Below are 14353 nucleotides of genomic sequence, written 5' to 3'. Positions count from 1 at the left end.
TGCCTTATAGGTATTATACCTATAAGCCACATCCATACGATTGCTTAATATAAATATATGTATAATTTTTTATACATATTTTTTTTTATTTATGTATGGTTTTTTATTCATATCCATATACTGTATTCACTTTTATATGGATATGATTGGCGTTTTATATAGTATTGACAAAATCATAAGTTTGACCAATACGAGGAGAGGTCCGCCAACGACCACCTCCCTATAGGTGTTTTTGGACACGCTGTCTCCCATTCGACTGCTTACTATACTAGGGGCTACCCGCTCCGTATGATATTCTCTCATATAACAAGAGAATGCAAGAAATATTCGTATTTTATGAATATAATCCATTTATTTTTCAATATCCATACGTTTTACTTAGTTTTTTGTACGGTATTGACAAAATCCTATGCATTTGCATAAGATTTATTTTGCCACAATTTATAGTACTAGTGCCGCCCTCACTAGGTATAAATATCTCATTTCGCTAGTAGTGTATGGGCAAATTCTACTAGCTATTCTCATAAATATGTCACTTATATGCCATATCTATACAATTCATGCACTTTTATATGTATATTTGCTATATTATACATTATTATGCCTTATAGGTATTATACCTATAAGCCACATCCATACGATTGCTTAATATAAATATATGTATAATTTTTTATACATATTTTTTTTTATTTATGTATGGTTTTTTATTCATATCCATATACTGTATTCACTTTTATATGGATATGATTGGCGTTTTATATAGTATTGACAAAATCATAAGTTTGACCAATACGAGGAGAGGTCCGCCAACGACCACCTCCCTATAGGTGTTTTTGGACACGCTGTCTCCCATTCGACTGCTTACTATACTAGGGGCTGCCCGCTCCGTATGATATTCTCTCGTATAACAAGAGAATGCAAGAAATATTCGTATTTTATGAATATAATCCATTTATTTTTCAATATCCATACGTTTTACTTAGTTTTTTGTACGGTATTGACAAAATCCTATGCATTTGCATAAGATTTATTTTGCCACAATTTATAGTACTAGTGCCGCCCTCACTAGGTATAAATATCTCATTTCGCTAGTAGTGTATGGGCAAATTCTACTAGCTATTCTCATAAATGCCTTCTTTATGCCATATCTATACAATTTATGCACTTTTATATGTATATTTGCTAATATTATACATTATTATGCCTTATAGGTATTATACCTATAAGCCATATACATACGATTTCATTTTTTTATTTATATATGGTTTTGTATTTATAACCATATACCGTATTTACTTTTATAAGGATATGATTGGCGTTTTATATAGTATTGACAAAATTATAAGTTTGACAAACACTTTTTTAAGTCTTTTAGTTAAAATTGTCATTTTTAATTGACTATCTAAACACTAGATATATTTGCACATGGAGCAAAGAGTATAAAAATTGGTCGCGTCACTAATAATATCGCGATACATTTTTACTACCATCAAAATACCACATACGTTTATATGTCCTCTTTATTTAATTTGGTTTCTAAACCTCAGGAATAGTTTTAATTATATGTGCGCTCTAAGTTGAATGAATTTCTTGAATCTCTTTACTTGAATTTCTAAGACTTAAAAATATTTATAAATAGATGTCCTATTGCATAATATTTTTTTATCGCTTCACTTATAAAATAACGATCCTGCCTTTCTACCTTTGAATAAACATTCATATAAACATGGAGAAAAAAACGTTCGCGTCACTAACAGTATGTGACGATAAAATTTTGCTAACATTAAAAGGAACATATTTTTATATGTCAACTCTTAGTTGAATTGGTCTATTGCTTAAGATTCTAGACCTTAGGAATATTTTTATATTATATGTTTGCCAATCTTCGCGTCACTAAAAAGATGACGATTCATATTGTTATTATTAGATGGTCGAGTTGTACTTATATTGATATGTTAATCAAATTGGTCTCTTACTTGAAAATCTAGACCTTAGGAATATTTTTATATTATATGTTTGCCAATCTTCGCGTCACTAATAAGATGACGATTCATATTATTATTAGATGGTCGAGTTGTACTTATATTGATATGTTAATCAAATTGGTCTCTTACTTGAAAATCTAGACCTTAGGAATATTTTTATATTATATGTTTGCCAATCTTCGCGTCACTAATAAGATGACGATTCATATTATTATTAGATGGTCGAGTTGTACTTATATTGATATGTTAATCAAATTGGTCTCTTACTTGAAAATCTAGACCTTAGGAATATTTTTATATTATATGTTTGCCAATCTTCGCGTCACTAATAAGATGACGATTCATATTGTTATTATTAGATGGTCGAGTTGTACTTATATTGATATGTTAATCAAATTGGTCTCTTACTTGAAAATCTAGACCTTAGGAATATTTTTATATTATATGTTTGCCAATCTTCGCGTCACTAATAAGATGACGATTCATATTGTTATTATTAGATGGTCGAGTTGTACTTATATTGATATGTTAATCAAATTGGTCTCTTACTTGAAAATCTAGACCTTAGGAATGTAATATATAAAGGATTAAAAATTCGCCACAAAGCCAAGCAAACAATCAATGCATACAAATAGATTGTTGGTTGAACTTTATATAAGAAGTTCAACACAACAAATAAATTATGCAATTTTATTATCGAATCATCAAGCAAAGGATAAGCTTCAGTGGATCGCAGTATGGCAGCTGCTCAACCACTTACAACACCTTGCCTGTTACAAAAGTCGTTTACAATTGATTCTAGGCTTTGTCATTGTATTAAATAATGCTTTTATATGTAACTAGCGCGGCATCAGGTGATCAAAGATCCTCCCAATTTACTATGTTACAAATTACATTGGCATCACATCCATTGTCGTTTAAAAAGTAAATTATAAACTTTAAATGGTTTAGAAGCCATACAATGCAAATTGCCCCTTATTTATCATTGCAGTCCAGCACGGATACGACCTTAGAGGCGTTCAGGCATAATCCAACGGACGTAGCGTCATACCACTGTTCGCTCGAACAAGTATTGTGCCATTGGTCCGTACCTGCGGTTCCTCTCGTACTACGCAGGAATGCTGTCGCAACAACGTTTTGTCATTAGTAGGGTAAAACTAACCTGTCTCACGACGGTCTAAACCCAGCTCACGTTCCCTTGCATGGGTGAACAATCCAACGCTTGGTGAATTTTGCTTCACAATGATAGGAAGAGCCGACATCGAAGGATCAAAAAGCGACGTCGCTATGAACGCTTGGCCGCCACAAGCCAGTTATCCCTATGGTAACTTTTCTGACACCTCTTGTTAAAAACTCTTTAAACCAAAAGGATCGATAGGCCGAGCTTTTGCTGTCCCTGTGTGTACTGAACACCGAGATCAAGTCAGCATTTGCCCTTTTGCTCTATGTGTGGTTTCTGTCCGCACTGAGCTGGCCTTGGGACACCTCCGTTATTATTTGAGAGATGTACCGCCCCAGTCAAACTCCCTACCTGGCAATGTCCTTGAATTGGATCATACCTGAGTAATTGGAGTTATACCAAATTTTCAAATCAAAAATACATAAATGCACCGTTTTATTAAAGAATTTGTTTGCGATTATATAACAAACTCGTGATACTTTGATCAAGAAGCTTGCATCAAAACCCAATACCATAAGATATAATAAATATATCCGTATAATGGCTAGGAAATGATACACGTTCCATTTAATCAAGTAAGTAAGGAAACAATAAGAGTAGTGGTATTTCATTGGCGATACCAAACCGAGGTCTAATATCTCCCACTTATTCTACACCTCTTATGTCTCCTTACACTGCCAGATTAGAGTCAAGCTCAAAAGGGTCTTCTTTCCCCGCTAATTATTCCAAGCCCGTTCCCTTGGCTGTGGTTTCGCTAGATAGTAGATAGGGACAGGTGTGTCTCGGATCCCTCCGAACTTATTTAACGTGACGTGTTCCGCACTGAAGGGATTACAGCCACGGCATTCTAATATACCCACAAGGGAGTATATAATGCAAGGGTCTGGGTTAAGCGCCAAACCAACGCCCTGGACTAGAAGCTATAGCTATGTACATAGCAACCACCCCAGTAGCAATTTAAGTACTTGCTTGTCGGGCAAGCACTCCCCCTTGCATAGGGGCGAGATCTATCTAAAATCTCTACTGTTCTTTGGGTCGCAGCACCCGAGTTGTATTAACGCAACATCCACGTCGAGCCCGGGGACTCTACCCGCGATATAGGTGTCAACCACAGCCACCACGAAACTCCCACTAGGGGGCCGACCTCAATGAGTAGCCTTGGAGAACCACTCAACCCGTGGCACCGAAATTTCAGGCTCGGTGGGCCTCACCCCTTCAGCTCCGACAAGCTCGGATGGGGCAACCATGTCATATTAGTCGCCTCCTACGACAAGCAATGACAAGCTGTGGCAGTATTCTTCGCCGTTGCCACACGGCAAGGGGGTTTTGGGACTATTGTCCCGGCGCCTGCGGTTCATCCCTCGTCGCTTCCATCCTACGCCTCGAGAAGGCAGCATCAGCAAAAGCTCCTAGGAGACGCATCCGTTCTGGGGTCTCGACTACTCCTGCGACGTTCCATCGTTCTTGGACTCGAACAATGCCAAGGGCATCCAAGTCACGCAAATCGCTATAGAGGCGGCACTCACATAGTACGTGAAGCCAGTCCTCACTCTCCTCTCCACATGAGCATGCGGTTGTGGTGCTGAGGGTTCTACCATGGAGGAAAGCGTTGAACGACCCGTGTCCTGTCAGCAAGAATCCGGCTCTTAAGGTGAAGACAAAGTCCTTCCTCTTGTAGACGAACGCTGCCTCTGGGAAAAACTGGCGAGTCACAAAACCGTGAGCCGCTTGGTCCCATCTGAGTTGCCACTCATTTAGCAGACATTCGTCTAGCAGAGCCATCTTGGATTTCCAGTCCAACACAGACAAGTCCTGTCCATAGAGCCAGTCGCTCTCGTCCAGGGGAACGTGCTTTCTGAGCTTAAACTTCACTGCCATCCTGTGAGCATCTAAATCCATTGGAGGAGCACCAGCAAGCACCTGCAGTGCCACCGTGGACACTGTGCGGCATACCGGTAGGCATCCTAATAGGATGGTCCTCTGGCACGAGGTGAGGAGTCTTAAGGACTTGCCCTTGCTCGCCGCCTTGTACCAGACCGAGGCACCGAAGAGTGCACAGGGGACCATGAGTCCGCTGTATATCGTCCTCTTAGCACGGGAGCTGAGCCCCCAATCGACTCGGAGCACCCGTGCTAGCCCTCCGGCAACTCCAGCCAGCCGATCTCTGAGAGCAGAGATATGCGGGAGAAAGCTCATCCGCTCGCCGACTAAGATGCCAAGGTACCGGCATTTGGTGACGTATGGCAGGCTTGCTCCAGCAAACCGTACCGTCGGTCTCCTAGTGTCTGAAAGATTCCCTTTCAGCAACATGATTGCCGTCTTGCTGGTTGACACACTCACTCCAACCTCAGCTCCCCAGGCTCCCACGATGTCCATCAACTGCTCACCCTTTCGCTCCAGATCGGCACGGGAATTCCCATCGACGAAAAGTAGCAAGTCATCTGCAAACGCGCTCAGAGCACAATGTGGCTCCAGGCGCTGAAGCAGCACATCCATCAGTAGGTTCCAAATAAATGGACCACTGACGGACCCTTGCGGGCAGCCCCGTGTAACCGACACTGTGGCCGCTTCGTAACTGCTGATGATACTGGCACTTCGACCGGAGAAATAACTTTTCCACAAGTCTATCTCTCGACAGCCGACGTCGATAAGCCGATCCAGCACCGCGTTCCACTCAACATTGTCGAAGGCACCCTTGAAATCAACAAAGATTCCCAGCACCCTCCTCTCGCGGCTGGTGGAAACGGTGTTTTTAGCGTGCATCCACGCATCCTCAACGCAGCGTCCAGGCCGAAATCCAAATTGCCATCTGCAGCCATCCGGTAGCACATCCTTCAGTCGATTCACCATGATCCCTTCCAGCACCTTTCCGAACACTGGCAAAAGGCATATGCCACGATAAGAGGCAGGATCGCTCCTGTCCTTATCTGGCCCCTTTACCAGCGGTATCACTCTCGGGTGTTTCCACTCGGCAGGAAAATATCCTTCCGAGAGGCATCGAGAGTACAACTTCGTCAGGTGCTGAGGGATAGCACGCCATACCTCCTTGACGATCCCACCCGTGATGCCGTCCATTCCCGGCGATCGCCGGCTTCTCAGCTTCGCGACGCTGGTTGCCACCTCGAAGGCTTCGAGGGTCGGTGGAGCAGCAGGAGTTATACCCTCACGCACTGTGGATTCCGCAACAGGGAAGAAGTTGCGGAGGAGTATATCTGCGCAGTCGTGCCATGTCGTAAGTAGCGCGCCGTTCGACCTAAGACATCCAAGATCGGTTGTCTTTTTCCGGCCTCGGCATATTCGGTAGGCGTGCCCCCATGGATCATCCTTGTGCCGTCCCACGAAGTCCCGCCAGTTTTGTTCCTTTGTCATCAGGATAAGCTTCTTATACTGGCCTGAGGCAAGCCTTAATCCAGCGGCAAGTCGCTCAACATCGCCGGTGCCACTCCGACGAGCTGCCTGCAGCCTGCGCCTCAGTCTCCTGACCTCTTGGCGCTTGGTACTCAGTTCAGGATTCCACCATATTACGTTTCCCCTTGCTGCAGGTATCCTGCGCCCTATTACCCTGTCGCACACTTCGTGTACGATGGAGCGAAGGGCTGACACATGATCATCCAACGGCGATTCCTCCAGTTCCTCGAGACATTCAGCTACATCCCTTAGTTCTACTCTGAATCTTCGCCAACTTGCATTGGAGAGCCTCCATTGCGGTACCGGAGCTAGGCTCTCAACAGTACTGCTTGGATCTGGAGTAACCTCAACAGTGATGATGTTGTGGTCACTCAGCTCCCAGAAGTCAACTCTCCATTCGTATATTGCCCACACACGCGCTGCTTCGTTGGTGAAGGTCACGTCGATATCACTTCTGGAGCGGTGATTATCGAACGTGAACACCTGGCTGGCCGTATTAAGCACACAGACACCGCTTGCGATGATCCACTCGTCCATGTGCTGTCCCCGTTCGCGATTCAGACGGTCTCCAGAGTTAGCTGGAGTTTTGCTGAACCACATCGGGGAAACCGCATTCGCATCAAGTCCGAGGATTGTCGGTGTCCTGCTGGCTAGCAGCAGAACCGTATCCAGGTAGTCAGTGTAGGGCTGCAGGGCAGCTGAGTACTGGCAGTATACGGAGGACAGAAAAATGGTGCCGTATTTTCCTGTGACACTCACGCACACTCCATAATCCGTCGTCAATGTCTCGATGGGCATGCAGATGGCAGACGGGTCGTCCACGATGATGGCAGCTTTCTTCCTTTTGTCAGCGAAGATTCTCATGCCTCCAGGGAGTCCAGTGAGACGCTTGCCTGCGTCCACATAGGGCTCCTGAATGAGTGCGAACAGGTGGCCAGCATCTCTCATCCGCTTTGCAAGCTCGATGACAGCGCAACGGCCTCGACCACAATTCGCTTGGATGAAGCTGAACATGTTAATGTCTAGCTTGCACCCTGGCTAGCACAGCGCTATATATCGGGCATCCACCCGAGAGCATATAGTGCCCCGAGGGTAGCCCTTTATGGCGGCAGTTACGGCAGTCCACCGCATTTTTGCACTTCGCCGCGACGTGGTCGTTCTGTCCGCACTGGCGGCAGACCTGGTTTTCTCTAGCGTACCGACACTCGCTGACTTTGTGGTCAAAACCAAGGCATCGGTGGCACGCATAGGTGCGCACTTGAGAGCGGCAGCGAAGTAGATAGGGACAGTAGGAATCTCGTTAATCCATTCATGCGCGTCACTAATTAGATGACGAGGCATTTGGCTACCTTAAGAGAGTCATAGTTACTCCCGCCGTTGACCCGCGCTTACTTGAATTTCTTCACTTTGACATTCAGAGCACTGGGCAGAAATCACATTGTGTCAACACCCGCTAGGGCCATCACAATGCTTTGTTTTAATTAGACAGTCGGATTCCCCAAGTCCGTGCCAGTTCTGAATTGATTGTTAATTGATAATCGTTATAATTAATAAGAACTAATTGGTTTAACCCAATTAGTATTCTTAAAAATTTTAGCAAGAAAGTTCCACAATTGGCTACGTAACTAAACTATCCGGGGAACAAGTAACTAACATAAATGCTAGAAACTCTATTTACCCAGAACGAGCACATAAACCATGTTATTGTTTCCCAATCAAGCCCGACTATCTCAATCTTCAGAGCCAATCCTTATCCCGAAGTTACGGATCTAATTTGCCGACTTCCCTTACCTACATTATTCTATCGACTAGAGACTCTTCACCTTGGAGACCAGCTGCGGATATTGGTACGGCCTGTTGAGAAGTTTGCGTGTCCCCACCATAAATTTTCAAGGTCCGAGGAGAAAATATCGACACAACAGTATATGTCATGCTCTTCTAGCCCATCTACCATATCTCTCTGCGAAAGACTTCCATGGTAGTACGGCTATAAAACAGAAAAGAAAACTCTTCCGATATCTCTCGACGGCTTCTTTATGGTCGTTCCTGTTGCCAGGATGAGCACGAGGCCCATATTTAATAACAAACGGATACTCAACAGGTTACGGAATTGGAACCGTATTCCCTTTCGTTCAAAATTATTCAAGTATATTAATTTAGCTAGATTTTATATAATATATATATTTGTTTGGCATTTGTATTTTACTTGAAAATTTTCGGCTTTCGCCTTGAACTTAGGACCGACTAACTCGTGATCAACCACTGTTCACACGAAACCCTTCTCCACTTCAGTCCTCCAAGGTCTCATTCGATTATTTGCTACTACCACCAAGATCTGTACCAATGGCAGCTCCATGCAGGCTTACGCCAAACACTTCTACGCATACCATTGTACCTTCCTACTCACTAAAGTTTCAAAATTTATATTACAAGTAATATAAATCATCTACTTTAGCGGTAATGTATAGGTATACAACTTAAGCGCCATCCATTTTAAGGGCTAGTTGCTTCGGCAGGTGAGTTGTTACACACTCCTTAGCGGATTTCGACTTCCATGATCACCGTCCTGCTGTTTTAAGCAACCAACGCCTTTCATGGTATCTGCATGAGTTGTTAATTTGGGCACCGTAACATTACGTTTGGTTCATCCCACAGCGCCAGTTCTGCTTACCAAAAGTGGCCCACTGGGCACATTATATCATAACCTTGAACTTCATATCAAGAAAGTTAAGGTTCTTACCCATTTAAAGTTTGAGAATAGGTTAAGATCGTTTCGACCCTAAGGCCTCTAATCATTCGCTTTACCAGATAAGATTATTTTATATAATATTAAAATGCACCAGCTATCCTGAGGGAAACTTCGGAAGGAACCAGCTACTAGATGGTTCGATTGGTCTTTCGCCCCTATACTCAATTCTGACAATCGATTTGCACGTCAGAACTGTTTCGGTCTTCCATCAGGGTTTCCCCTGACTTCAACCTGATCAAGTATAGTTCACCATCTTTCGGGTCACAGCATATATGCTCAAGGTACGTTCCAGTTAGAGGCATAAATAATATAAATATCATTATACATAACTATATAGAACGCCCCGGGATTGTGTTAATTAGCTATAAATAGTTAAAAAACTAATCCCATTATTAGTCAAGTTAATTACGCTATTAGGTTTATATCCCAATAACTTGCACATATGTTAGACTCCTTGGTCCGTGTTTCAAGACGGGTCCCGAAGGTATCCTGAATCTTTCGCATTGTTAATCCTACAAGTGCATATAATAAACACAAAAATCAATGATAATTATGCCATTATATAATTCCGAAAAATTAACGCACTGTATTCATATAAATCTATCAGCACTTTATCAAATTAATAACATTTATTCTGTGTTAAAATGCAAGCAAATTAATTTGAATAAACTATAAGTTATATTTTATGATAAATTTGGTATGCTAATAGATTACAATGTCCTTATATGGAAAAAATGCACACTATTATCATAATATTGTTTAAATATTACAATTCTAATGATGAATTTTCCATAACGGATATTCAGGTTCATCGGGCTTAACCTCTAAGCAGTTTCACGTACTGTTTAACTCTCTATTCAGAGTTCTTTTCAACTTTCCCTCACGGTACTTGTTTACTATCGGTCTCATGGTTATATTTAGTTTTAGATGGAGTTTACCACCCACTTAGTGCTGCACTATCAAGCAACACGACTCTTTGGAAACATCATCTAGTAATCATTAACGTTATACGGGCCTGGCACCCTCTATGGGTAAATGGCCTCATTTAAGAAGGACTTAAATCGTTAATTTCTCATACTAGAATATTGACGCTCCATACACTGCATCTCACATTTGCCATATAGACAAAGTGACTTAGTGCTGAACTGATTTCTTTTCGCTCGCCGCTACTAAGAAAATCCTTGTTAGTTTCTTTTCCTCCCCTAATTAATATGCTTAAATTCAGGGGGTAGTCCCATATGAGTTGAGGTTGTGTATAACTTTTATATGCAATTAATTCTTTATATATAATGATAAAACATTTTATTAAATTCGTTATATTAATAATATCTGTATATAAATGGCATTTGTTTGATTTAACGAATCAACGAAGAACAATAATATTGTCAACGGTTTTCTATTTTCTAATCATTAATAAGAGACAATTCTAGATAAATTTTTATGCTAGACATTTCTCAGTATCATTTGATTGAAAAAGAAAATATTTCTCTTCGTTTTTCACATTCAAATTATTTACTAATGTGAGATAATGTTTTTCATATATTTTTTAATATTATGAATAAAATAATTAAATTATTATTATCCAATAATATACCATATGCTTATAAAATTTCATTATAAAATTTGTATAAGCAACTTAATTAGCATAGTCTTACAACCCTCAACCATATGTAGTCCAAGCAGCACTATAAAATTAATTAAAGTACATAACAGCATGGACTGCGATATGCGTTCAAAATGTCGATGTTCATGTGTCCTGCAGTTCACACGATGACGCACAGTTTGCTGCGTTCTTCATCGACCCATGAGCCGAGTGATCCACCGCTTAGAGTTTTATAAATTGGTTTCTTAATTTTGTCAAATATGTTTTTATTGAAAGAAATTAAAAATACACCATTTTACTGGCATATATCAATTCCTTCAATAAATTTATTTTTATACCTAAAACGAATGCTGCGAAATGTCTTAGTTTTATATAACCAATATATATCAAAGTATTTCTTTTTAAATTGCATTTATTGTAAATAAATATATATATATATATATTAATACTTTTTTAGCGATATAAATTGAAATTTATATAAAACATTAACCTGTATAAAACCAGGTACAACATTGTACATTTTAGGTTGTTGCATTATCCAATGTATGCGCATAACTGAGATGAACAATACATATCGCAACGCGTGTATATTATGGTCCATATACACACAGTATTTTAATTGTGTTTATATACAATAATAATTTAATATTATTATTTTAATAATTCGATTTGCTTGTTCGAATTTTTATTTGTTTGTTTTGGCTGCTTATTATTTCTCTCATATGTATTAAATACAATATATAATTTTAATATTTGCATTATTTCGATTTGCTTGTTCGAAATTTCATTTGATCTATATTAGATCATATACATTTTGGCAATTCATATTTTATTTGTATTACTATAATGTATTTATTATAATATAAACAAATATTTTATTAACGGTAAGGATATACAATAATAATTTAATATTATTATTTTAATAATTCGATTTGCTTGTTCGAATTTTTATTTGTTTGCTTTGGCTGCTTATTATTTCTCTCATATGTATTAAATACAATATATAATTTTAATATTTGCATTATTTCGATTTGCTTGTTCGAAATTTTATTTGATCTATATTAGATCTCATATACATTTTGGCAATTCATATTTTATTTGTATTATTATAATGTATTTATTATAATATAAACAAATATTTTATTAACGGTAAGGATATACAATAATAATTTAATATTATTATTTTAATAATTCGATTTGCTTGTTCGAATTTTTATTTGTTTGCTTTGGCTGCTTATTAATTTCTCTCATATGTATTAAATACAATATATAATTTTAATATTTGCATTATTTCGATTTGCTTGTTCGAAATTTCATTTGATCTATAATAGATCTCATATACATTTTGGCAATTCATATTTTATTTGTAATACTATAATGTATTTATTATAATATAAACAAATATTTTATTAACGGTAAGGATATTAAAACATTAATGATCCTTCCGCAGGTTCACCTACGGAAACCTTGTTACGACTTTTACTTCCTCTAAATAATCAAGTTCGGTCAACTTTTGCGAAACAACCGTAACACGCAAGGCGTCACAGTGATCACGTCCGGAGACCTCACTAAATAATTCAATCGGTAGTAGCGACGGGCGGTGTGTACAAAGGGCAGGGACGTAATCAATGCGAGTTAATGACTCACACTTACTGGGAATTCCAAGTTCATGTGAACAGTTTCAGTTCACAATCCCAAGCATGAAAGTGGTTCAGCGGTTTACCCGGACCTCTCGGTCTAGGAAATACACGTTGATACTTTCATTGTAGCGCGCGTGCAGCCCAGGACATCTAAGGGCATCACAGACCTGTTATTGCTCAATCTCATTATTGCTAGACGCAATTTGTCCATTTAAGAAGCTAGTGTCCTTATAATGGGACAAACCAACAGGTACGGCTCCACTTATATAAACACATTCAAACACAATAAACATTTTACTGCCACCATGAATGAAGGCTATATAAGCTTCAACACCATAATCCTGAAGATATCTATTTAATATATTTGAGTCTCGTTCGTTATCGGAATTAACCAGACAAATCACTCCACGAACTAAGAACGGCCATGCACCACCACCCATAGATTCGAGAAAGAGCTATCAATCTGTCTTACACACTTATGTTCGGACCTGGTAAGTTTTCCCGTGTTGAGTCAAATTAAGCCGCAGGCTCCACTCCTGGTGGTGCCCTTCCGTCAATTCCTTTAAGTTTCAGCTTTGCAACCATACTTCCCCCGGAGCCCAAAAGCTTTGGTTTCCCGGGAAGCGACTGAGAGAGCCATAAAAGTAGCTACACCCAATTGCTAGCTGGCATCGTTTATGGTTAGAACTAGGGCGGTATCTGATCGCCTTCGAACCTCTAACTTTCGTTCTTGATTAATGAAAACATCTTTGGCAAATGCTTTCGCTTAAGTTAGTCTTACGACGGTCCAAGAATTTCACCTCTCGCGTCGTAATACTAATGCCCCCAAACTGCTTCTATTAATCATTACCTCTTGATCTGAAAACCAATGAAAGCAGAACAGAGGTCTTATTTCATTATCCCATGCACAGAATATTCAGGCATTTGAAGCCTGCTTTAAGCACTCTAATTTGTTCAAAGTAATTGTACCGGCCCACAATAACACTCGTTTAAGAGCACTAATGCAGGTTTTTAAATAGGAGGAACATATGAAAAAATACAAGTATCTAAGCACATGTAAGAACTCCACCGGTAATACGCTTACATACATAAAGGTATAGTACTAACCACAATTGTAAGTTGTACTACCCGTATGAAGCACAAGTTCAACTACGAACGTTTTAACCGCAACAACTTTAATATACGCTATTGGAGCTGGAATTACCGCGGCTGCTGGCACCAGACTTGCCCTCCAATTGGTCCTTGTTAAAGGATTTAAAGTGTACTCATTCCAATTACAGGGCCTCGGATATGAGTCCTGTATTGTTATTTTTCGTCACTACCTCCCCGAGCTGGGAGTGGGTAATTTACGCGCCTGCTGCCTTCCTTAGATGTGGTAGCCGTTTCTCAGGCTCCCTCTCCGGAATCGAACCCTGATTCCCCGTTACCCGTTGCAACCATGGTAGTCCTAGATACTACCATCAAAAGTTGATAGGGCAGACATTTGAAAGATCTGTCGTCGGTACAAGACCATACGATCTGCATGTTATCTAGAGTTCAACCAATATAACGATCTTGCGATCGCTTGGTTTTAGCCTAATAAAAGCACATGTTCCATAAGGTTCATGTTTTAATTGCATGTATTAGCTCTAGAATTACCACAGTTATCCAAGTAACTGTTAACGATCTAAGGAACCATAACTGATATAATGAGCCTTTTGCGGTTTCACTTTTAATTCGTGTGTACTTAGACATGCATGGCTTAATCTTTGAGACAAGCATATAACTACTGGCAGGATCAACCAGAAT

At 39.9% G+C, this 14353-nt stretch overlaps 2 non-coding genes and 1 pseudogene across 2 annotated transcripts; all 3 read right to left on the bottom strand.

The window, feature by feature from the left end:
• Positions 1-2681: 2681 nt before the first annotated feature.
• Positions 2682-10574, bottom strand: LOC127012308 (large subunit ribosomal RNA; annotated as a pseudogene).
• Positions 10575-10976: 402 nt separating this feature from the next.
• On the bottom strand, positions 10977-11155 carry LOC127012310 (5.8S ribosomal RNA). Its single transcript, XR_007765812.1, has one exon. It is a non-coding gene; the product is annotated as a 5.8S ribosomal RNA (ribosomal RNA).
• A 1203-nt stretch (positions 11156-12358) lies between these two features.
• LOC127012299 (small subunit ribosomal RNA) lies at positions 12359-14353 on the bottom strand. The gene has a single exon (XR_007765803.1). It is a non-coding gene; the product is annotated as a small subunit ribosomal RNA (ribosomal RNA).

The sequence above is a fragment of the Drosophila biarmipes genome, unplaced genomic scaffold, assembly GCF_025231255.1.
Source record: "Drosophila biarmipes strain raj3 unplaced genomic scaffold, RU_DBia_V1.1 ptg000046l, whole genome shotgun sequence".
NCBI classification, from domain to species: Eukaryota; Metazoa; Arthropoda; class Insecta; order Diptera; family Drosophilidae; genus Drosophila; species Drosophila biarmipes.
This window is presented reverse-complemented; position numbering and strand designations above follow the sequence as displayed.